Source organism: Aegilops tauschii, chromosome 5 (genome assembly GCF_002575655.3).
Source record: "Aegilops tauschii subsp. strangulata cultivar AL8/78 chromosome 5, Aet v6.0, whole genome shotgun sequence".
Taxonomy (NCBI): Eukaryota; Viridiplantae; Streptophyta; class Magnoliopsida; order Poales; family Poaceae; genus Aegilops; species Aegilops tauschii.
The window spans coordinates 406,365,687-406,388,376 of record NC_053039.3 but is presented as its reverse complement, the minus strand read 5'-3'; positions in this window follow the sequence as shown (position 1 = coordinate 406,388,376).

Genomic DNA, 22,690 nt, shown 5'->3' with positions numbered 1-22,690 from the left:
TCCTTCCGCAGGAGACTGAAAGCAGTAGCGTGGGGTCGTCTCAGAGCTCCCTAGCTTGGGACAGCACTCTAAATAGGGCGTTGAACATAATGAAAAACAAGGATAAGCTCAGTATGCCATCGTCAGCTGGTCGTGTGGCCGGCAAAGGCTTGTCCACAAAATGGTCGTCATACTATGACGCTGGTGGGCGAAAGGAGAAAAAGACCAGCTCGGAAAGCCAGTCGCGCGAGGTTCAAGAACTCAAGGCACAAGTGGCGCGGATTCCGGAGATTGTCCAAGAGCAAGTGCAACAACAACTGGGAACGACGCTCACCGCCATTGTGCCTAGCTTGATTGAGGGGCTGCAGGCGTGGATTGCGGGCGGCCAACAGGGGCCGCCCCCGGTTCCCAGCTTCACGGCCAGCAACTCGCACAACGCACAGGCGGCGCCATTGGTGCTCCGACGGAGGCGGTATTAGTGTCTCCGGCGCCGGCACGGGCATTGGAGCTTAATGCACCCAGGTGTACGCCGGCCAGCACCTCGGCAGCACGTGGCCCCTCCGTCAGTTGCACGCCCGCCGTTGGCGGTGCCTCGACATTAGCCGAGCTCCACGCCATCACGGTAACTAAGCCTCTCGGCCGATGACTTCATCTCCTTGCCTTTGACTGGGCATCCCTGATGCCCTACATGTTATCGCAGGGCGCCACTCACGTTCCATGCACTCTCCTGCACTTCGTGGGCGGCGAGTTGATCGATGTCGCCAAGGGCAAAATCGTTCAACCGGGCAACCCCGTGTTCCACGGTAATCCGATGCCACCCACCGTGTATAGGGTTGAACTGGTTCGGGTGCTGCCAGGCTGTGACGAGTTGTTACCTCCGATTCGACCCGCTGGGGCCGACGAAGATGATGTGATGACCCTCAGCGCCTGCGTAAGCTGGCCCCTGCTTTGGCCGAAGAGCCAGATTCGTTTGGGGGCGGGGGACACCACCCCACAGACAACACCGCCAGTCATGCCGGCGCCAAGCCATGGCAAGACCGCCGCAACGCTACCGGACATGCCGGACATCCCTATGGCACAGGATCCGGACATGCATATGGCACAGGATCCGGACGACGACAACGACGACGGTACATTTGCCAATGTCGATAAGTACTTTGCCGAACATGGGTATGGTGACGAATTCTTCGGGCCTCCTTCTCAAGAACCCAACCCTGGAAAAGACGACCGCGATCTAGCTGGTACCGCGGAGAAACCCAATTGTAACAGGCGTCGTCTGGCATTCAGTTCTCAGGAGACGCCTCCAGCTGCCGCCTTCACCGAGCCTCAGATAGACGAGGTGCGGAATATTATCAGCGCCAACACACTAAGAAAGGCAGTCTCTGAGCAGAACTCGATCCCACTACAGGAGATGAGGAAGAAGGGACGGAAACGAAAGAATAACAAGGGCGGTGCGAGCCAGCCGGCACCGAGTACGATCCGTGCTCAGGACGGGCCACCTTCACCTAAGGATATCTCGAGGAGGGTGCATGTGGCGGGTAGGCCGATGCTACCGACTAATCTGCTCAATGCCGCAACCGGTGCTATGCGGAGTCTGCATGACAGTGTTCTTTCTTTGGAGAAGCGGCGTCTCTCCGAGAATGATGTGGCATACCTGGTTTTCGTGGCCAAGGTGCCAGAGGGCAAGGGCTTTGTGGATAGCGCCATCGGGGGTACGATCGTCCTGCGGTTTGATGACATCTTCGCTATGTTTAACCTTCATCCGCTGCACTACACCTTTGTTCGGCTATTTTCGCTGAGTATGGAGATGCGGATCATTAGAGACAGTACCCCGGACATCGTGATAGTCGACCCCTTCTACATGCGTGCCAAGATCTTGGGTAGCGCTGGGGACCCGCAAGTCGCGAGTTCATACCTCGAAGGCGTCATTCTGGCAAACCCAGATAAGGATAACTTCCTCGTGCCTTACTTTCCCGAGTAAGTCATCCCCTCACCGCCCCGTAAAATATGATTTCTTAGATTTCGATCGTTCTTTTTTTTCTAACATTCCGTGTTTTGTGCAGTGACACATATTGCACACTCATCCTCTTAAGCCCGAAATATTCCATGGCCACGTATTTCGACCCGGACCATCAGTCGAAGATAGACTACACAAATATCAAGAAAGTTCTTGATGATGTTCTCCCCGGCTACGCCAGATCTGGAGGCACCTTCAGCAGGCCAGTTCGTAAGTACGGCAAGCACATCTTCAGCCACAATACGACGTTCTCCTGCGTCAAGCAGCCGCCTGGCGGTCAGAAGGATGCCTACTACTCCCTCCATCACATGCGGGCGATCGTACGGGACCATAATCACCTTCTGCTACCAAATAATCTCAAATATTGGGCCGCACGCTTGTCGGCAATCCAGGACGCGGACATCAGACAAGAATTCTTTCGCATCCAATCGGAGTTTGCGGAAATCATCCATCAAGATGTCCTTCGTACCTCGGGGCAGTTCTATCTCAGACATCAACCGTCCAACAGTGAGATAGAAACAACGCTACAAATGCAAGCTGACAACGCCCGCGATTTCATGACCATCACGAAAGACGGCGGCTTCATCCACGCTCCGGTCCCTAAGTCGAGTCGAAAGTAGTGATGCTATGTAGTTCTGAAATGTCGATTGGCTCATGTTGTAATATTAAGCTTTAATGAACTTGTATGTCTCTTTGGTTTGGACAGTCGTTCAACTTATATGTAATCGACGCTATTTATTAGTAGGACCATGAATCGTGCTATTAATGTGTTGCTTTTCTCTTCCGATCCTTTTGTTGCATACTCATATATTGCTTATGTATTGTCTGTGAATTGCTACTAACGTTTTGTTTGGCTGGTGCATAGAGATGCCATCGTATGTCACGTACAAGGGTAAGGTTCCCGGAGTCTACGACGACTGGGAGGAGTGTCGGAGACAGGTTCACCGTTTCAGCGGTAACAGTTACAAAGGGTACACCACTAGGGTGGAGGCGGAAGATAGATACGTGCGCTATCTAGCGGGAGAGAGGAGGGAGCGGAGGAGGAACCGGATGAAGACCAGTTTCATCGCGATGATGCTAATCGTGATGACCGCAGCTCCCTTCTATGTGATGGTAGTTTAGATGATCGATATCGACTTGTAATGTGAAGACAAACTCGCTACTCGCGGTTTCGAGACTTGTAATGTTCTAACTTTGTTCGGTCTTTTGAATTCGGAGACTAATATGATGAATTGTATTCGGAGACTAATCTTCTATTGTATTCGATAACTTTGCTGTTTATATGTTGTGTTGTCTATATTCTGTGCAGTAATATGTTTTGTAACCTGTGCAAATATCAGAAAAGAAAAAAATCCCTAATATTCATACTAGTGGCGCACTGCAAAATGCATACTAGTGGCGCATCAGCAAGCAGTGTGCCATTAGTAAGCCAGAGACATGGTTAAATATGGCCCCCTGGGAGGCATTCTAATGGCGCACCATAGGGTGTACTAATGGCGCACTACATGGTGCGCCATTAGTAATAAAATCTAATGGCGTGGTGCTAGTGCCGCACCTGTAGTGCGCCATTAGTAGGCAAAACAGGTGCGCCACTAGCAGCCCTTTTCCTAGTAGTGGCTAGATCAAGGATTTATTACTAAACAGAACCAAAAAGCAAGAAATAAAAATAACATTGGGTTGCCTCCCAACAAGCGCTATCGTTTAACGCCCTTAGCTAGGCATAAGATTTCAACGATGCTCACACGAAAGACAAAAATTGAAGCACAAAAAGAGCATCATATAGCATGTGAAAAACACATCTAAGTCTAACATACTTCCTATGCATAGGCATCTTATAGGCAAACAAATTATCATAGCAAGCAAAAACTAGCATATGCAAGGAAGTGGAAAGAAACAATAGCAATCTCAACATAACGAGAGGTAATTTAGTAACATGAAAATTTCTCCAACCATATTTTCCTCTCTAATAATAATTACATGTGGGATCGTATTCAAATTCAACAATATAGCTATCACATAATATTTTCTCTACATAATCCACATGCATGCAAAGTTGACACTCTTCCAAAATAGTGGGAATATCATTAACTAAAGTCATGACCTCTCCAAACCCACTTTTATCAAAAATACCATAAGATTGAATATTCTCCAAATATGTGGGATCTAAAGTTGACACTCTTCCAAACCCACTTTCAATATTATTGCAAACACTATTATCAATCTCATATTCATCATGGGGCTTAAATAAATTTTCAAGAGCATAAGAAGAATCACCCCAATCATGATCATTGCAACAAGTAGTAGACATAGCAAAACTAGCATCCCCAAGCTTAGGGTTTTGCATATTATTTGCACAATTGACATCAAGAGAATTTATAATAACATCATTGCAATCATGCTTTTCATCGAAGGAACTATCAAGTATGGGTGCAATAGCAACGATCTCATGTTTAACATAAGGAACTATAGCAAATTCATCTTCATAAATATTGGCATCATGACCACAAGAATAGCAAGCATCATGTTCATCAAGGGATATTTCAATCAAATCGTCGGAATCATAATTATCTATAGATTCATGAATATCATTATTTTCTTTCAAAGCAACAGTCACTCTTTCAATAAATTCTTCGACATAGACGTTATGAGCATAGTTTTCATCGCAATATTTAAGTATGTCGCAATTTTCAGATTTGTGGAAAGTAATATCATACTTTTCAATCAAAGAAGCAACTTCATGAGCACCCTTAAAAATGACAAATTCTTCAATTTGTTCGATATCGTAGTAACTATAAACACCCTTTGCATAAGAAGATAAGATTTCATTATCATTAAACTCACATAGGTAGGGGAGGTGTTTTTTAGGGTTCTTAGAGCAACAAGTATAATCATAATTTTCACAAAGATTCCAAGCATAACACATCAATCTGTTTATTTGATCCCATAAGAGTCTCCCTTTTTCATACAAACGGTGACGCACAAAATGAGCATGCTCATCTAAAGATTTCCCATCAACTAGGCTAGTTGGGGTTTCAGCATGAGCACATAAGGATCGAAGATGATCCAAGTAGAACACTTTAAGTGGATCCATATCAATAGATTTTTAGCAAGCAAAGATGCAAGCAAATAGAAGGCACATGGAAACACAAACAAAGATACATACGGGAAGAAGGCGAACGAAAAAAGGTGAATAAAACGGCAAGGGTGAAGTGGGGGAGAGGAAAACGAGAGGCAAATGGCAAATAATGTAATGCGAGGGAAAAGAGTTTCTGATGGGTACTTGGTATGTCTTGACTTGTGCGTAGACTCCCCGGCAACGGCGCCATAAATCCTTATTGCTACCTCTTGAGCATGCGTTGGTTTTCCCTTGAAGAGGAAAGGGTGATGCAGCAAAGTAGCGTAAGTAATTCCCTCAGTTTTTGAGAACCAAGGTATCAATCCAGTAGGAGGCCACACGCAAGTCCCTCGTACCTACACAAACAAATAAGAACCTTGCAACCAACACGATAAAGGGGTTGTCAATCCCTTCACGGCCACTTGCAAAAGTGAGATCGGATAGAGATGATAAGGTAATATTTTTGGTATTTTTATGATAAAGATTAAAAGTAAAGATTGCAAAATAAACGGCGATAGAAATAGCTAGTTGACGGAAGATTAATATGATGGAAAATAGACCCGGGGGCCATAGGTTTCACTAGTGGCTTCTCTCAAGATAGCATAAGTATTACGGTGAGTGAACAAATTACTATCGAGCAATTGATAGAAAAGTGCATAATTATAAGAATATCTAGGCATGATCATGTATATAGGCATCACGTCCGCGACAAGTAGACCGAAACGATTCTGCATCTACTACTATTACTCCGCACATCGACCGCTATCCAGCATGCATCTAGAGTATTAAGTTCATAAGAACAGAGTAACGCATTAGGCAAGATGACATGATGTAGAGGGATAAACTCAAGCAATATGATATAAACCCCATCTTTTTATCCTTGATGGCAACAATACAATACGTGCCTTGCTGCCCCTGCTGTCACTAGGAAAGGACACCGCAGGATTGAACCCAAAGCTAAGCACTTCTCCCATTGCAAGAAAGATCAATCTAGTAGGCCAAACCAAACTGATAATTTGAAGAGACTTGCAAAGATAACAAATCATACATAAAAGAATTCAAAGGTAATTCAAATATTGTTCATAGATAATCTTGATCATAAACCCACAATTCATCGGATCACGACAAACACACCGCAAAAAAGAGTTACATCGAATAGATCTCCAAGAAAATCGAGGAGAACTTTGTATTGAGATCCAAAGAGAGAGAATAAGCCATCTAGATAATAACTATGGACCTGAAGGTCTGAGGTAAACTACTCACACATCATCGGAGAGGCTATGGTGTTGATGTAGAAGCCCTCCGTGATCGATTCTCCCTCCGGCGGAGCACCGGAAAAGGCCCCAAGATGGGATCTCACGGGTACAGAAGGTTGCGGCAGTGGAAATAGGGTTTCGTGGTGCTCCTGGATGGTTTTGGGGTATATGGGTATATATAGGAGGAAGAAGTAGGTCGGTGGAGCTGCAAGGGGCCCACGAGGGTGGGGGCGCGCCCAGGGGTGCAGGCGCGCCTCCCTGTCTCGTGGCCACCTTGCTTCTTTCTTGACGTCCACTCCAAGTCCTCCAGATCACGTTTGTTCCAAAAATCACTCTCCCGAAGGTTTCATTCCGTTTGGATTCCGTTTGATATTTCTTTTCTGCGAAACACTGAGATAGGCAAAAAAACAGCAATTTGCACTGGGCCTTGGGTTAATAGGTTAGTCCCAAAAATAATATAAAAGTGTATAATAAAGACCATCAAACATCCAAAACTGATAATATAATAGCATGGAACAATCAAAAATTATAGATACGTTGGAGACATATCAAGGATCCCCAAGCTTAATTCCTACTCGTCCTCTAGTAGGTAAATGACAAAAACAGAATTTTTGATGTGGAATGCTACCTAACATAATTTTCTAAGTAATTCTCTTTACTGTGGCATGAATGTTCAGATCCGAAAGATTTAAGATAAAAGTTTTATATTGACATAAAAATAATAATACTTCAAGCATACTAACTAAGCAATCATATCTTCTCAAAATAACATGGCCAAAGAAAGTTCATCCCTACAAAATCATATAGTTTGGTCATGCTCCATTTTCGTCACACAAGAGGGCTCTCATCATGCACAACCCCGATGACAAGCCAAACAATTGTTTCATACTTTAGTAACCCCAAACTTTTTTCAACTTTCACGCAATACATGAGCGTGAGCCATGGATATAGCACTATGGGTGGAATAGAATATAATGATGGGGGTTATGTGGAGAAGACAAAAAAGGAGAAAGTCTCACATTGACGCGGCTAATAACCGGGCTAGGGAGATGCCCATCAATTGAGGAAGAAGTAGGTCAGTGGAGCTGCGTGGGGCCCACGAGGGTGGGGGCGTGCCCAGGAGGGCAGGCGCGCCTCCCTGCCTCGTGGTCGCCTCACTTCTTTCTTGACGTCCACTCCAAGTCCTCTGGATCACGTTTGTTCCACAAATCACTCTCCCGAAGGTTTCATTCCGTTTGGATTCCGTTTGATATTCCTTTTCTGTGAAACACTGAAATAGGCAAAAAAACAACAATTTGCACTGGGCCTTGGGTTAATAGGTTAGTCCCAAAAATAATATAAAAGTGTATAATAAAGCCCATCAAACATCCAAACCAGATAATATAATAGCATGGAACAATCCAAAATTATAGATACGTTGGAGACGTATCAGTATACAATAGGTCTAGTCCATAGCATGTCATACTTTATAGAACCTATGGCTGAGGCATAGGGAATGACTTTCATTCTCTCTCTATCTTCTGCCATGGTCGGGCTTTGAGTCTTACTCAACTTCACACCTTGCAACATAGGCAAGAACACCTTCTTTGACTGTTCTATTTTGAACTACTTCAAAAACTTGTCAAGGTATGTACTAATTGAAAAAACTTATCAAGCGTCTTGATCTATCTCTATAGATCTTGATGCCCAATATGTAAGCAGCTTCACCGAGGTCTTTCTTTGAAAAACTCCTTTCAAACACTCCTTTATGCTTTCCAGAAACTGTAGTGCTCCCACTCAGTTTCTTGTAAATACAGGCTTCACCGCAAGTCTGTATAAAACTATATGCTTTGATCAACTCATCAAAGCGTATATTCCAACTCCGAGATGCTTGCACCAGTCCATAGATGGATCGTTGGAGCTTTGCACACTTTGCTAGCACCTTTATGATCGACAAAACCTTCTGGTTGCATCATATACAACTCTTCTTTAAAAAATCCATTTAAGGAATGCAGGTTTGACATCCATTTGCCAAATTTCATAAAATGTGGTGATCGCTAACATGATTCGGACAGACTTTTAAGCATCGATACAACTGAGAAAATCTCATTGTAGTCAACACCTTGAACTTGTCAAAAACCTTTTTCGACAATTCTAGCTTTGTATATAGTAACACTAATATCAGCGTCCGTCTTCCTCTTGAAGATCCATTTATTTTCTATTGCTTGCCGATCAACGGGCAAGTCAACAAAAGTCCATACTTTGCTTTCATACATGGATCGCATCTCAGATTTCATGGCCTCAAGCCATTTTGCGGAATCTGGGCTCATCATCGCTTCCTCATAGTTCGTAGGTTTGTCATGGTCTAGTAACATGATTTCCAGAATAGGATTACCGTACCACTTTGGTGCAGAACGTATCCTGGTTGACCTACGAGGTTCGGTAGTGACTTGATCTGAAGTTTCATGATCATCATCATTAACTTCCTCACTAATCGGCGTAGGCATCACTGGAACTGATTTCTGTGATGAACTACTTTCCAATTCGGGAGAAGGTACAATTACCTTATCAAGTTCTACTTTCCTCCCACTCACTTCTTTTGAGAGAAACTCCTTCTCTAGAAAGGATCCATTCATAGCAACAAAGATATTGCCTTCGGATCTCTGATAGAAGGTGTACCCAACATTTTCTTTTGGGTATCCTATGAAGACGCACTTCTTTGATTCGGGTTTGAGCTTATCAGGTTGAAACTTTTTCACATAAGCATTGCAACCTCAAACTTTAAGAAACAATAGCTTAGGTTTCTTGCCAAACCATAGTTCATATGGTGTCGTCTCAACGGATTTAGACGGTGCCCTATTTAACGTGAATGTAGCTGTCTCTAATGCATAACCCCAAAATGATAGTGGTAAATCGGTAAGAGACATCATAGATTGCACTATATCCAATAAACTAAGGTTATGACGTTTGAACACACCATTATGCTGCGGTGTTCCAGGTGGCATGAGTTTGTGAAACTATTCCACATTGTTTTAATTGAAGGCCAAACTCGTAACTCAAATATTTGCCTCTGCGATCAGACCGTAGAAACTTTATTTTCTTGTTACGATGATTCTGTACTTCACTCTGAAAATCTTTGAACTTTTCAAGTATTTCAGACTTGTGTTTCATCAAGTAGATGTACACATATCTGCTCAAATCATCTGTGAAGGTCATAAAACAATGATACCCGCCATGAGCCTCAACACTCATTGGACCGCATACATCGGTATGTATTATTTCCAGTAAGTCAGTGGCTCGCTCCATTGCTCCAGAGAACGGAGTCTTAGTCATCTTGCCCATGAGGCATGGTTCGCAAGCATCAAGTGATTCCAAAAGCCCATCAGCATGGAGTTTCTTCATGCGCTTTGCACCAATATGACTTAAACGGCAGTGCCACAAATATGTTGCACTATCATTATCAACTTTGCATCTTTTGGCATCAATATTATGAATATGTGTATCAACACGATCGAGGTTCAATAAATCATTTATTTTGAGTATATGACCATAGAAGGTTTTATTCATGTAAATAGAACAACAATTATTCTTTGACTTAAATGAATAACCGTATTGCAATAAACAAGATCTAATCATATTCATGCTCAACGCAAACACCAAATAACATTTATTTTAGGTTCAACACTAATCCTGAAGGTAAAGGGAGTGTGCGATGGAGATCTTATCGTCCTTGGAATCATTTCCAACACACATCGTCACCTCGCCCTTAACTAGTCTCTGTTTATTTTGCAACTCTTGTTTCGAGTTACTACTCTTAGCAACTGAACCAGTATCAAATACCGAGGGGTTGCTATAAACACTAGTAAAGTACACATCAATAACATGTATATCAAATATACCTTTGTTCACTTTTCCATCCTTCTTATCCGCCAAGTATCTAGGGTAGTTCCACTTCCAGTGACCATTTCCTTTGCAGTAGAAGCACTCAGTTTCAGGCTTGGGTCTAGCTTTGCTCTTCTTCACGGGGATGACAACTTGTTTGTCATTCTTCTTCAAGTTCCATTTCTATCCCTTTGTCCTTTTCTTGAAACTAGTGGTCTTGTTAACCATGAACACTTGATGCTTTTCTTGATTTCTACCTTCGCCGATTTTAGCATCGCGAAGAGCTTGGGAATTGTTTTCGTTATCCCTTGCATATAAATAGTTCATCACGAAGTTCTAGTAACTTGGTGATAGTGACTAGAGAACTTTGTCAATTACTATCTTATCTGGAAGATTAACTCCCACTTGATTCAAGCAATTGTAGTACCCAGACAATCTGAGCACATGCTCACTGGTTGAGCTATTCTCCTCCATCTTGTAGGCAAAGTACTGTCAGAGGTCTCATACCTCTTGACACAGGCATGAGTATGAAATACCAATTTCAACTCTTGGAACATCTTATATGCTTCGTGGCGTTCAAAACAGTTTTGAAGTCCCGGTTCTAAGCCGTAAAGCATGGTGCACTTAAACTATCAAGTAGTCATCATACTGATCTTCATGAAGGACATAATTCTTCTGTGCAGCAATGAGGATGATCCTCATATCACAAACCAAGTCCACATCATTGCTACTATCATCTTTCAACTTATTTTTCTCTGGGAACATATCAAAAATAAATGAGGAGCTACATCACGAGCTATTGATCTACAACATAGTTATGCAAATACTATCAGGACTAAGTTCATGATAAATTAAAGTTCAATTAATCATATTACTTAAGAACTCCCACTTAGATAGACATCCCTCTAGTCATCTAAATGATCACGTGATCCATATCAACTAAACCATGTCTGATCATCACGTGAGATGGAGTAGTTTTCAATGGTGAACATCACTATGTTGATCATATCTACTATATGATTCATGCTCGACCTTTCGGTCTCAGTGTTCTGAGGCCATATCTTCATATGCTAGGCTCGTCAAGTTTAACCCGAGTATTCTGCGTGTGCAAAACTGGCTTGCAGCCGTTGTATGTGAACGTAGAGCTTATCACACCCGATCATCACGTGATGTCTCGGCACGAAGAACTGTCGCAACGGTGCATACTTAGGGAGAACACTTATACCTTGAAATTATAGTAAGGGATCATCTTACAAAGCTACCGCCGAACTAAGAAAAATAAGATGTATAAAAGATAAACATCACATGCAATCAAAATATGTGACATGATATGGCCATCATCATCTTGTGCTTTTGATCTCCATCTCCAAAGTACTGTCATGATCTCCATTTTTATCGGCATTGACACCATAATCTCCATCATCCTGATCTTTTACCAACGTGTCGTCACATGGTCGTCTCACCAGCTATTGCTTTTGCAACTATTGCTATCGCATAGTGATAAAGTAAATCCATTACATGGCACTTGCATCTTATGCAATAAAGAGACAACCATAAGGCTCCTGCCAGTTTCCGATAACTTTAACAAAACAAGATCATCTCATAGAACAATTTATATCTCATCACGTCTTGACCATATCACATCACAACATGCCCTGCAAAAACAAGTAGATGTCATCTACTTTGTTGTTGCAAGTTTTACGTGGCTGCTACGGGTTGAGCAAGAACTGTTCTTATCTACGCATCAAAACCACAACGATTTTTCGTCAAGTATGTGTTGTTTTAACCTTCAACAAGGACCGGGCGTAATCACACTCGATTCAGCTAAAGTTGGAGAAAACTGACACCCGCCAGCCACCTGTGTGCAAAGCACGTCAGTAGAACCAGTCTCGCGTAAGCGTACGCGTAATGTTGGTCTGGGCCGCTTCATCCAACAATACCGCCGAATCAAAGTATGACATGCTGGTAAGTAGTATGACTATTATCGCCCACAACTCTTTGTGTTCTACTCGTGCATATAACACCCACGCATAAACCTGGCTCGGATGCCACTGTTGGGGAACGTAGTAATTTTAAAAAAATTGCTACGCACACGTAAGATCATGGTGATGCATAGCAACGAGAGGGGAGAGTGTTGTCTACGTACCCTCGTAGACCCTAAGCGGAAGCGTTATGACAACGCGGTTGATGTAGTCGTACGTCTTCATGATCGACCGATCCTAGTACCAAAAGTACGGCACCTCCACGATCTGCACACGTTCGGCTCGGTGACGTCCCACGAACTCACGATCCAGTAGAGTGTCGAGGGAGAGCTTCGTCAGCATGACGGCGTGATGACGGTCATGATGAAGCTACCGACGCAGGGCTTTGCCTAAGCACTACGACGATATATGACCGAGGTGGATTAAGGTGGAGGGGGGCACCGCACACGGCGAAGGGATCAATGATCAACCTGTGTCTATGGGGTGCCCCCTGGCCACGAATATAAAGGATGGAGAGAGGAGGAGGCCGGCCCTCATAGGGCGCGCCCAGTGTGGAGTCCTACTAGGACTCCCTAGTCCTAGTAGGATTCCACCTCGCTCCCACATGGAATAGGAAAAAGGGAAGGGAGAAGGAGAAGGAAGGAAGGGGGCGACCCCTTTCCCTAGTCCAATTCGGACCAGTCCATGGGGAAGGGGCGCGGCCACCCTTGAGGCCTTTCTCTCCTTTCCCGTATGGCCCATTAAGGCCCAATACGAATTCCCGTAACTCTCCGTTACTCCGAAAAATACCGAATCACTCGGAACCTTTCCGATGTCCGAATATTGCCTTCCAATATATCGATCTTTACGTCTCGACCATTTCGAGACTCCTCGTCATGTCCCCGATCTCATCCGGGACTCCGAACAAACTTCGGTCATCAAATCACAGAACTCATAATACAAATTGTCACAGAACGTTAAGTGTACGGACCCTACGGGTTCGAGAACTATGTAGACATGACCGAGACTCATCTCCAGTCAATAACCAATAGCGGAACCTGGATGCTCATATTGGTTCCTACATATTCTACGAAGATCTTTATCGGTCAAACCGCATAACAACATATGTTGTTCCCTTTGTCATCGGTATGTTACTTGCCCGAGATTCGATCGTTGGTATCTCAATACCTGGTTCAATCTTGTTACCGGCAAGTCTCTTTACTCGTTCCGTAATGCATCATCCCGCAACTAACTCATTACTCACATTGCTTGCAAGGCTTATAGTGATGTGCATTACCGAGAGGCCCAGAGATACCTCTCCGACAATCGGAGTGACAAATCCTAATCTCGATCTATGCCAACTCAACAAGTACCATCGGAGACACCTGTAGAGTACCTTTATAATCACCCAGTTACGTTGTGACGTTTGGTAGCACACAAATTGTTCCTCCGGTATTTGGGAGTTGCATAATCTCATAGCCATAGGAACATGATCAAGTCATGAAGAAAGCAATAGCAATATACTAAACGATCAAGTGCTAAGCTAACGGAATGGGTCAAGTCAATCACATCATTCTCTAATGATGTGATCCCGTTAATCAAATGACAACTCATGTCTATGGCTAGGAAACTTAACCATCTTTGATTCAACGAGCTAGTCAAGTAGAGGCATAATAGTGACACTCTGTTTGTCTATGTATTCACACATGTACTAAGTTTCCGGTTAATACAATTCTAGCATGAATAATAAACATTTATCATGATATATGGAAATATAAATAACAACTTTATTATTGCCTCTAGGGCATATTTCCTTCAGTTATTTGCACCAATAATTCTCAAATATTCCATAAAAATTCTTCGTGAAGTTTCAGCTCATTGGAGTTGTGCAGAATAGGTAGCCTGACGTAGCTTTTTCAGGTCCAGATTTCCAGCTGCTGGAATTCTCCCTCTTTGTATGTACCTTGTAAATTATGAGAGAAAAGGCATTAGAATTACTCCAAAAAGCATTATTATGGATAAAAACAATATAAATAACAGTAAGAAAACATGATGCAAAATGGACGTATCAGAGGCCCAACACGAGTCTACAAGAATAAAGTTGCGTAGTAGACATCACTTACCTTGGGACCAGGGCCAACTTTGACTGTCATGCAGCTTTTTAGAAGGCGAATGGCCCAATGCCACCTTTTTTGCAAACTCGTCCTTTCAGCTTTAGGACGAAAAGCTTATTTATAGATCCAAAGGCGCGGGGACGGCTGACCCATCGTCTCCGCAAAAAACAACACTGGAGAAATTTTAGGCGTCATGGCCGACATCCCAGGTTCATGTTCACGCCCTCATGGTCCTCTCCCTGGTGATTGGCCGAGCTGCTCCATCTCACGCCTTCAGCTGAATAATCTACAGACGCAAGGCTATCTTCCCGTGGCGCATCTTGTTTTCGTCCGTGCTGAATTAATCTCTGTCGACAGCCAAGCACTCGCCGAGATTTCCCCTGCTCGAAGCAAGGAAGAGAGGGTATGTTTCGTGCATTTCCTTCTACGAGGCCTAGGCTTTACCATTCACCCTTTCCTACGGGGTTTATGGAGTTCTACGGGATCCAGCTCCACAACCTCACCCTAGGATCCATATTGCATATTTCTAGCTTTGTGGCACTTTGCGAGATATTCTTGAGTTGCAAGGCCCATTTTGATCCGTGGAGAAAATACTTCTGTCTCGTACCTCATACCCGGAGAGGGTCCATATTTGAAGTAGGCAGAGCTGAAGTGTGGCGCATAGCTAGGATAGGTTATCCCGTTGGGACCCCAAAGAAGGATTCCGAAGAGTGGACTTGGGAATGGGTCCATATTGCATAAGGGTAGTCGCACTACACGGCGATCGACAGAAGGGGCACGGGGCATGCCGGCCTTGGCACGTAATGGGGCATCCAACCGCAAGGCCACTGTCGGAACGGGGGCGGCCGCGCCCTCAGCTCAAAGGTACTATCCAGAGCCGTCGAGAGGGTCATTCTTGCCACTTTTTGACATTTGCTTGGTTTTGCAGAAGAAAAACACCGCCGCGTCGATTCAAAGATACCTCAGGTGTATCGAGGCACAAATCCAATCTCGGTTCTTCGGCGCAGGCTGGGGGGCATGCGGGACATGCGGTGCCAAGCGCACCGTCAGAGGATCCAGGCGATGTCTCAGTTACCAATTACGAAGATGAGAGCGTGATGAATCATCGTCGCCGGAGGGAATCCTTACGTCAGGCTGCCTTCACCAACCAGGAATTAATGCATTTAATTTGGTGGATGCGTACCTTGGAGTGGCCCGAACAGGGCTTGAAGGGATCACCGGTCTTTTTTCTGCCAAAATGCAGGTGTGGGATTTAAATAGCTTAAGAGCATATCATAATGCCTAACCTAGTAGCCCCCAAACCTTAATTTGGGCGGGACGGCTGAGTTAAGGATATCTATTATCTTGATTTTGTAGGCCGCGAGGGAACATAATAACAAGTATCCGAAGACCTCGAGCTGAGCCGAACACGGTTGGCCGATACTAAAGCCGAACTAGAAGCGGCCAAGAAAGCTACCAATGAAATTCCTGGTAACTGGAAAAGCTTTAGAATGCTTAAAAACTGCATGGTGTTTCCTACGTATTAACACCATGCTATCCCTGTAGCCACTGAATCCATAAGCCAATTGCGGAAGGACTTGGAGGCTGGCAAACGAGTGCTGACACGAAGTCATGAGGAGAAGAATGAGCTCAAGGCGGAAAATTAGTAGAAAGCCGAAGAAATCGAGAGTTTAAAATCTCAGTTGGCGCAAGCCTTGGAGGAGAACCGGAAGCTAAAAGGTGGCATATTCGGTAAGTCATGAATTCAATATTACATGTATGTGGATGATGACAATATTTTGAAAAAAACATGTTGCCCCTGTTTGCTAGGTCTCCTGATAGGACGGACGGAAGAGGAGGCCGGTTCCTTTAGTGGGAACCTTTTGAAGGAACTGACCAAAACACATGAGAGAGCCTGGAAGGCGATGAAAAGCATGGCTAATGCATTATGGCCGTTGAAAGTACCACCAGAGAGCATGGCTGTGCTAGCTAGCCATCTTAAAGGGGTGAGGCGGCGCTTTGAAATATGGAAGAAATCGGCCTGCCGGGAAGGAGCGCACGAGGGCTGGGCAGTGGTGAAGACCTGGTTTACCAAAGTCGAACCTGATCATATGGCTCAGGTTGGACCCGTGGGGCCGGATAGGCAGGAAATACCTCTTAGCTTAGTATATCACCAAATAATGCCTGCTGCTCGGTATTCTCAACAAGATTGTGCTTTGGACAGTTTGATAGATATCATTGAAAAAGAGTAAGGTGCGTGATTCTATGTATCCATGTAGTTTACATCGCGCATCTCGATCCGCAGTGAAAATGTTGTCTTAACCGACCATCGGCTTCCGCTTCCCTGACCAGTGATCGGGGAGTGTTCCGTACTATATGCCCTGATGAACAAGGACTACTTCCGGTAACCAGGCAATCCGTCCATTCGGTGCGAACAGACAAAACGGGCGCAGCTAGCTCTGTTATATTACTTTGTAACGTAAGAAACGTCTTCCGAAGAAAAAAGTTCCTCCAAGGGTTCCTTTCTTCGGGTGTGGTATGTTGACCATAAACAGTGAGTCCAGATGCCGAAGACACACGGATGTCCGTGGTTTTAGGAACCAAGAATAGTGGGTTGGTGGCTAGCGCCTGGTTATTTTTACTTCCCTTGAGGCCGATCCATTATTTTCTGTGAGAATGCTAGCTTTCGGCTTGACCCATCTGAGGTACGTATCCGGATTAACCGGGTGTAACAATCACAGAGGTGCTCCCTTTACTTCCTAGACGAACAATCGAAAACATAGGGATAAACATAGGAGCCAGGCAACCCAGCTTGGCAAAGGACTTAAGTCAAATAGGTGCATATAATGGCTTGAAAGGTATGGGAAGGACATTAGTTCAAACGACATAAAAGAGGTTGTGAGATGAATATTGTAATTGGTCGCTTTAAAAGAAGCCCTAGGTAAAGCTGGGTAGTAGATCTAAAGATGTGTACAGGGGCGACCTGTTGTGTTGCGGTTTATCTGAACTCTAGGTCGGGAGGCTAAAGCTCCAAGAGTAAAACAAAGAAAGATATAAATTCGAAGAAACACGAGGAGTGGTGATGACGATGTCGGACTAGGCATAGAAATGCTGCGGCCCAGCGGCGTTCCACAGGTTGGGTTCAGGGCGGTTATCTAACGGTCTACGTAGGCGGTATGCCCCTCCTGCGAGCACTTCATCTATAATGAAGGGGCCCTCCCATTTGGGTGAAATCTTGTGCTTCTGCATCTCAGGGAGGCAGAGGACGAGCTCTCCCACATTGTATGCCTTCGCCCGAACCTCCCGATTCTGGTAGCTGATACGTCTCCAACGTATCTATAATTTTTGATTGTTCCATGCTATTATATTATCTATCTTGGATGTTTTATATGCATTTATATGCTATTTTATATGATTTTTGGGACTAACCTACTAACCTAGAGCCTAGTGCTAGTTTCTGTTTTTCCTTGTTTTTGAGTTTTGCAGATAAGGAATATCAAGCGGAGTCCAATTGACCTGAAAATTTACGGTGATTTTTTATAGACCAGAAGAAGCCCCCAAAGCAAAAGAGTTGGGCCAGAAGAGCCACGAGGCCTCCACAAGGGTGGAGGGCGCGCCCTACCCCCCCCCCCCCCCCCCCGGGCACGCCCTCCGACCTTGTGGGCTCCTCATGGACCCCCCTGACATGAAACCGACGCCAAAAATTCTTATAAATACAGAAACCCCCGAAAATAAACCTAGATCGGGAGTTCCGCCACCATAAGCCTCTGTAGCCACCAAAAACCAATCAGGACCATGTTCCAGCACCCTACTGGAGGGGGGGAATCATCACCGGTGGCCATCTTCATCATCCCGGCGCTCTCCATGAAGAGGAGGGGGTAGTTCACCCTTGGGCCTGAGGGTATGTGCCAGTAGCTATGTGTTTGACCTCTCTCTCTCTCTCGTGTTCTTGATTTGGCACGATCTTGATGTACCGCGAGCTTTGCTATTATAGTTGGATCTTATGATGTTTCTCCCCCTCTACCTTCTTGTAATGGATTGAGTTTTCCCTTTGAAGTTATCTTATCGGATTGAGTCTTTAAGGATTTCAGAACACTTGATGTATGTCTTGCATGTGCCTATCTGTGGTGACAATGGGATATTCACGTGATCTACTTGATGTATGTTTTGGTGATCAACTTGCGGGTTCTGTGACCTTGTGAACTTATGCAAAGGGGTTGGCACACGTTTTCGTCTTGACTCTCCGGTAGAAACTTTGGGGCAGTCTTTGAAGTTCTTTGTGTTGGTTTGAATAGATGAATCTGAGATTGTGTGATGCATATCGTATAATCAAACTCGTGGATACTTGTGGTGACATTGGATTATCTAGGTGACATTAGGGTTTTGGTTGATGTGTGTCTTAAGGTGTTATTTTAGTACGAACTCTAGGGCTATTTGTGACACTTATAGGAATAGACCAATAGATCGATCAGAAATAATAACTTTGAGGTGGTTTCGTACCCTACAATAATCTCTTCATTTGTTCTCCGCTATTAGTGACTTTGGAGTGACTCTTTGTTGCACGTTGAGGGATTGTTATATGATCTAATTATGTTATCATTGTTGAGAGAACTTGCACTAGTGAAAGTACGAACCCTAGGCCTTGTTTCCTAGCATTGCAATACCGTTTTTGCTCACTTTCGTTACTAGTTACCTTCCTGTTTTTATATTTTCAGATTACAAAAACCTATATCTACTATCCATATTGCACTTGTATCACCATCTCTTCGCCGAACTAGTGCACCTATACAATTTACCATTGTATTGGGTGTGTTGGGGACACAAGAGACTCTTTGTTATTTGGTTGCAGGGTTGTTTGAGAGAGGCCATCTTCATCCTACGCCTCCCACGGATTGATAAACCTTAGGTCATCCACTTGAGGGAAATTTGCTACTGTCCTACAAAACTCTGCACTTGGAGGGCCAACACGAGTCTACAAGAAGAAGGTTGCGTAGGAGACATCAGTAGCGCCGTGCTTGCTGTTGATAAAATGCGGAGCGTGCCCGCACGATGTCGTGCTCTCCTTCCAGGGCATCCAGGGCATCCAGGTCGTCCTACCGATCCAGCTCGGCTTCCTTCTGTTCGTACATGCGTACTCTAGGTGCGTCATGGATCAAATCACATGGGAGGACTGCTTCGGCGCCGTACACCATAAAGAATGGGGTGTATCCTGTTGAACGATTAGGAGTGGTGGCAGCCCCCATAGCACGGAGTCCAGCTCCTCTACTCAGTGGAAATCTAATTCTTTGAGTGAGTGGATTAAGCGAGGTTTTATGCCGCTCATAATTAGTCCGTTTGGTTGCTCTACCTGCCCATTAGTTTGCGGGTGGTACACCAAAGCGTAGTTGAGCTTTATGCCCATCTTAGCACACCAATCTTTAACCTCTTGGGCGGTAAAATTAGACCCATTATCGGTGATTATGCTGTGGGGAACACCATAACAGTGTACGACACTAGATATGAAGTCACAGCTGGTCCGGATTCTGCAGAGGTTACCGGCTTTGCTTTGATCCACTTAGTGAACTTATCGAGCATAATAGTAAGTACTTTTTTTTGGTCTCCCCTTTAAGTGGTCGGACCATGTCAAGCCCCCAGACTGCAAATGGCCAGGTTATCGGTATCGTTGCAAAGAGCTGTGGGGGTCATATGGCTTTGATTTGCAAATAGCTGGCACCCAACGCAATGTTGAACCAGTGTGCATGCGTCCGCGTGGGTTGTGGGCCAGAAGAACCCTGCTCGGAAGGCCTTACTTACCAGGGGCCGAGCTGCTGCGTGGTGGCCGCCCATGCCTGCATGTATCTCAGCGAGAAGCTATTGCCCCTCCTCTTCGGAGATGCACCTCTGAAGGACCCCCATAGAGCTCTTTTTATAGAGCTCGCCCTCATGGATCTTGTACTCTTTAGAGCGCCGGACTATGCGTCGTGCCTCCGCCTGATCATCGGGGAGTTGTTGTCACAGGAGGTAGGCAAGCAAGGGCTCGGTCCACGGGGCGATTATGGCCATGATCTCATGGGCCGAGGGTCTTTCTTCTAGGGCAGAGCCCCCAATGATATCGTCATCGTGCTCGATTTCCGGGGGACGATCTGGGCGTGCTCATTGTTTGTGGTGCCACTGTCCCCGCCCTGCCATACCATGGATGTCTTGAAGAGCCTATCAAGAAAGGTGTTTTTGGGGACAGGGTCGTGCTTGGCACCCATGCGGGCAAGGACATCCACGACCTGGTTACTGTCTCTAGAGACATGATGGAATTATAGAACCTCGAATTGGGATGATATCCCAAGGACGGCATTTCTGTATGCTGCAATTTTTGGGTCTTTGGCGTCAAATTCGACGTTGACATGGGAGATGGGGAGGTTCGAATCTCCTCGCACCTCTAGCCGCCGAACACCCATTGACGTTGCCATCCTAAGACCGTGCAACAGTGCCTCGTATTCGGCTGCGTTATTGTAATCCGTATACATGATCTGTAGAACGTACCGGATATTGTCGCCTGTGGGGGATATTAGGATCACCCCAGCCCCCAGTCCGGCTAGCATTTTAGAGCCGTCGAAGTACATCATCTAGTGTGTGTATGTATTATATTCCCTGGGGAGTTCGGCTTCGGTCCATTCAGATAGAAAATTGGCCAACACCTGATATTTAATAGCTCGGCATGGTTTGTATACGATCTCAAAGGGAAAGAGCTCTATGGCCCATTTGGCAATGTAGCCTATGGCGTCCCTGTTATTGATTATATCATTGAGGGGTACCTCAGATATCATTGTCACCAAACACTCTTGAAAGTAGTGTCGCAGTTTTTGTGATGCCATAAAGACCGTATATGTTATCTTTTGGTAATGTGTGTATCGGGATTTGCACGGTGTGAGGACCTCTGACACATAGTAGACTGGTTTTTGAACCTTGAACTTGTGGCCCTCTGATTCCCGTTCTACGAAGAGCACCGCAATCACCACTTGATTTGTGGCTATTATATACAGCAGCATAGGTTCACTGATACCTGGTGCGGCCAGGATAGGGTTGCTTGCCAGGAGTGTTTTAATTTCCTCTAGTGCCGCGGTTGCTTTGTTAGTCCATTCAAAGTTTCTTGTCTTCTTGAGTAGCATGTAGAGAGGCAGCGCCTTTTCGCCGAGGCGGGAGATGAAACGACTTAGAGCCTCCACGCATCCTGCCAGCTTCTGCACGTGTTTGAGATCCGTTGGTATTGCTAGCTGGGACAGGGCTTTGATTTTAGCCGGATTGGCCTCAATTCCTCTATTGGAGACAATAAATCCAATAGTTGGCCGGCGGGGACTCCGAAGACGCATTTGTCCGGGTTGAGCCGTATAACGTAAGCCCGTAGATTTTCAAAGGTCAAGCGAAGGTCGTGTTAGGAAACGTTGCATGGAAAACAAACAAAAAATCTACGCACACGCAAGATCTATCAAGGAGATGCATAGCAACGAGAGGGGAGAGTGTGTCTATGTACCCTCATAGACCGTAAGCAGAAGCGTTTCACAACGCGGTTGATGTAGTCAAACTTTCTTCGCGATCCAACCGATCGAGTACCGAATGTACGACACCTCCGCGTTCAGCACACGTTCAGCTCGGTGACATCCGCGCCTTCTTGATTCAGCAAGATGACGAGGTAGTGAATGAGTTCCGACAGCACGACGGCGTGGTGATGGTGATGGTGAAACTATCTCCGCAAGGCTTCGTCTAAGCACTATGAAAATATGACCGGGGGTGTAAACGCTGGAGGGGGCGCCGCACACGGCTAGGCAATTGTCTGTTGTGTGCTAGGCGCCCCCCTCCCACATATATATAGGTGGGAGGAAGGGAAGAGCAGCCAAAGGAGGCACCCAAGTAGGAGTAATCCTACTTGGGGTCCCTCCCAAGCCGCGCCCCCTTTCCTTATTTGGAGTGCGGGGAAAGGCAGGGGAGGGTGGCGCCCCCCTCCCCCCTTTCCTTTCTCCCATGAGAGGGAAAGGCAAGAGGGGCTAGCCCTCCCCCTTTTCCTTCCCTAGGGCTGGCCAAACAAGGGAGGAGGCGCACCAGCCCCCTTGTGGGCTGGTCTGTCCCCTCCTTTGGCCCATGCATAAGGCCCATAACTTGCCGGGGGGTGCCCGGAACCCCTTCCGGTGACCCAATTCCTTCCCGGTACATCCCGAAACACTTCCGGTGTCCAAATACCATCATCCTATATATCAATTTTTACCTCTCGACCATTTCGAAACTCCTCATCATGTCCATGATCTCATCCGGGACTCCGGACAACATTCGGTCACCAAAACATATAACTCATATAACACTATATCGTCAACGAACGTTAAGCGTGCGGACCCTACGGGTTCGAGAACTATGTAGACATGACCAAGACACCTCTCCGGTCA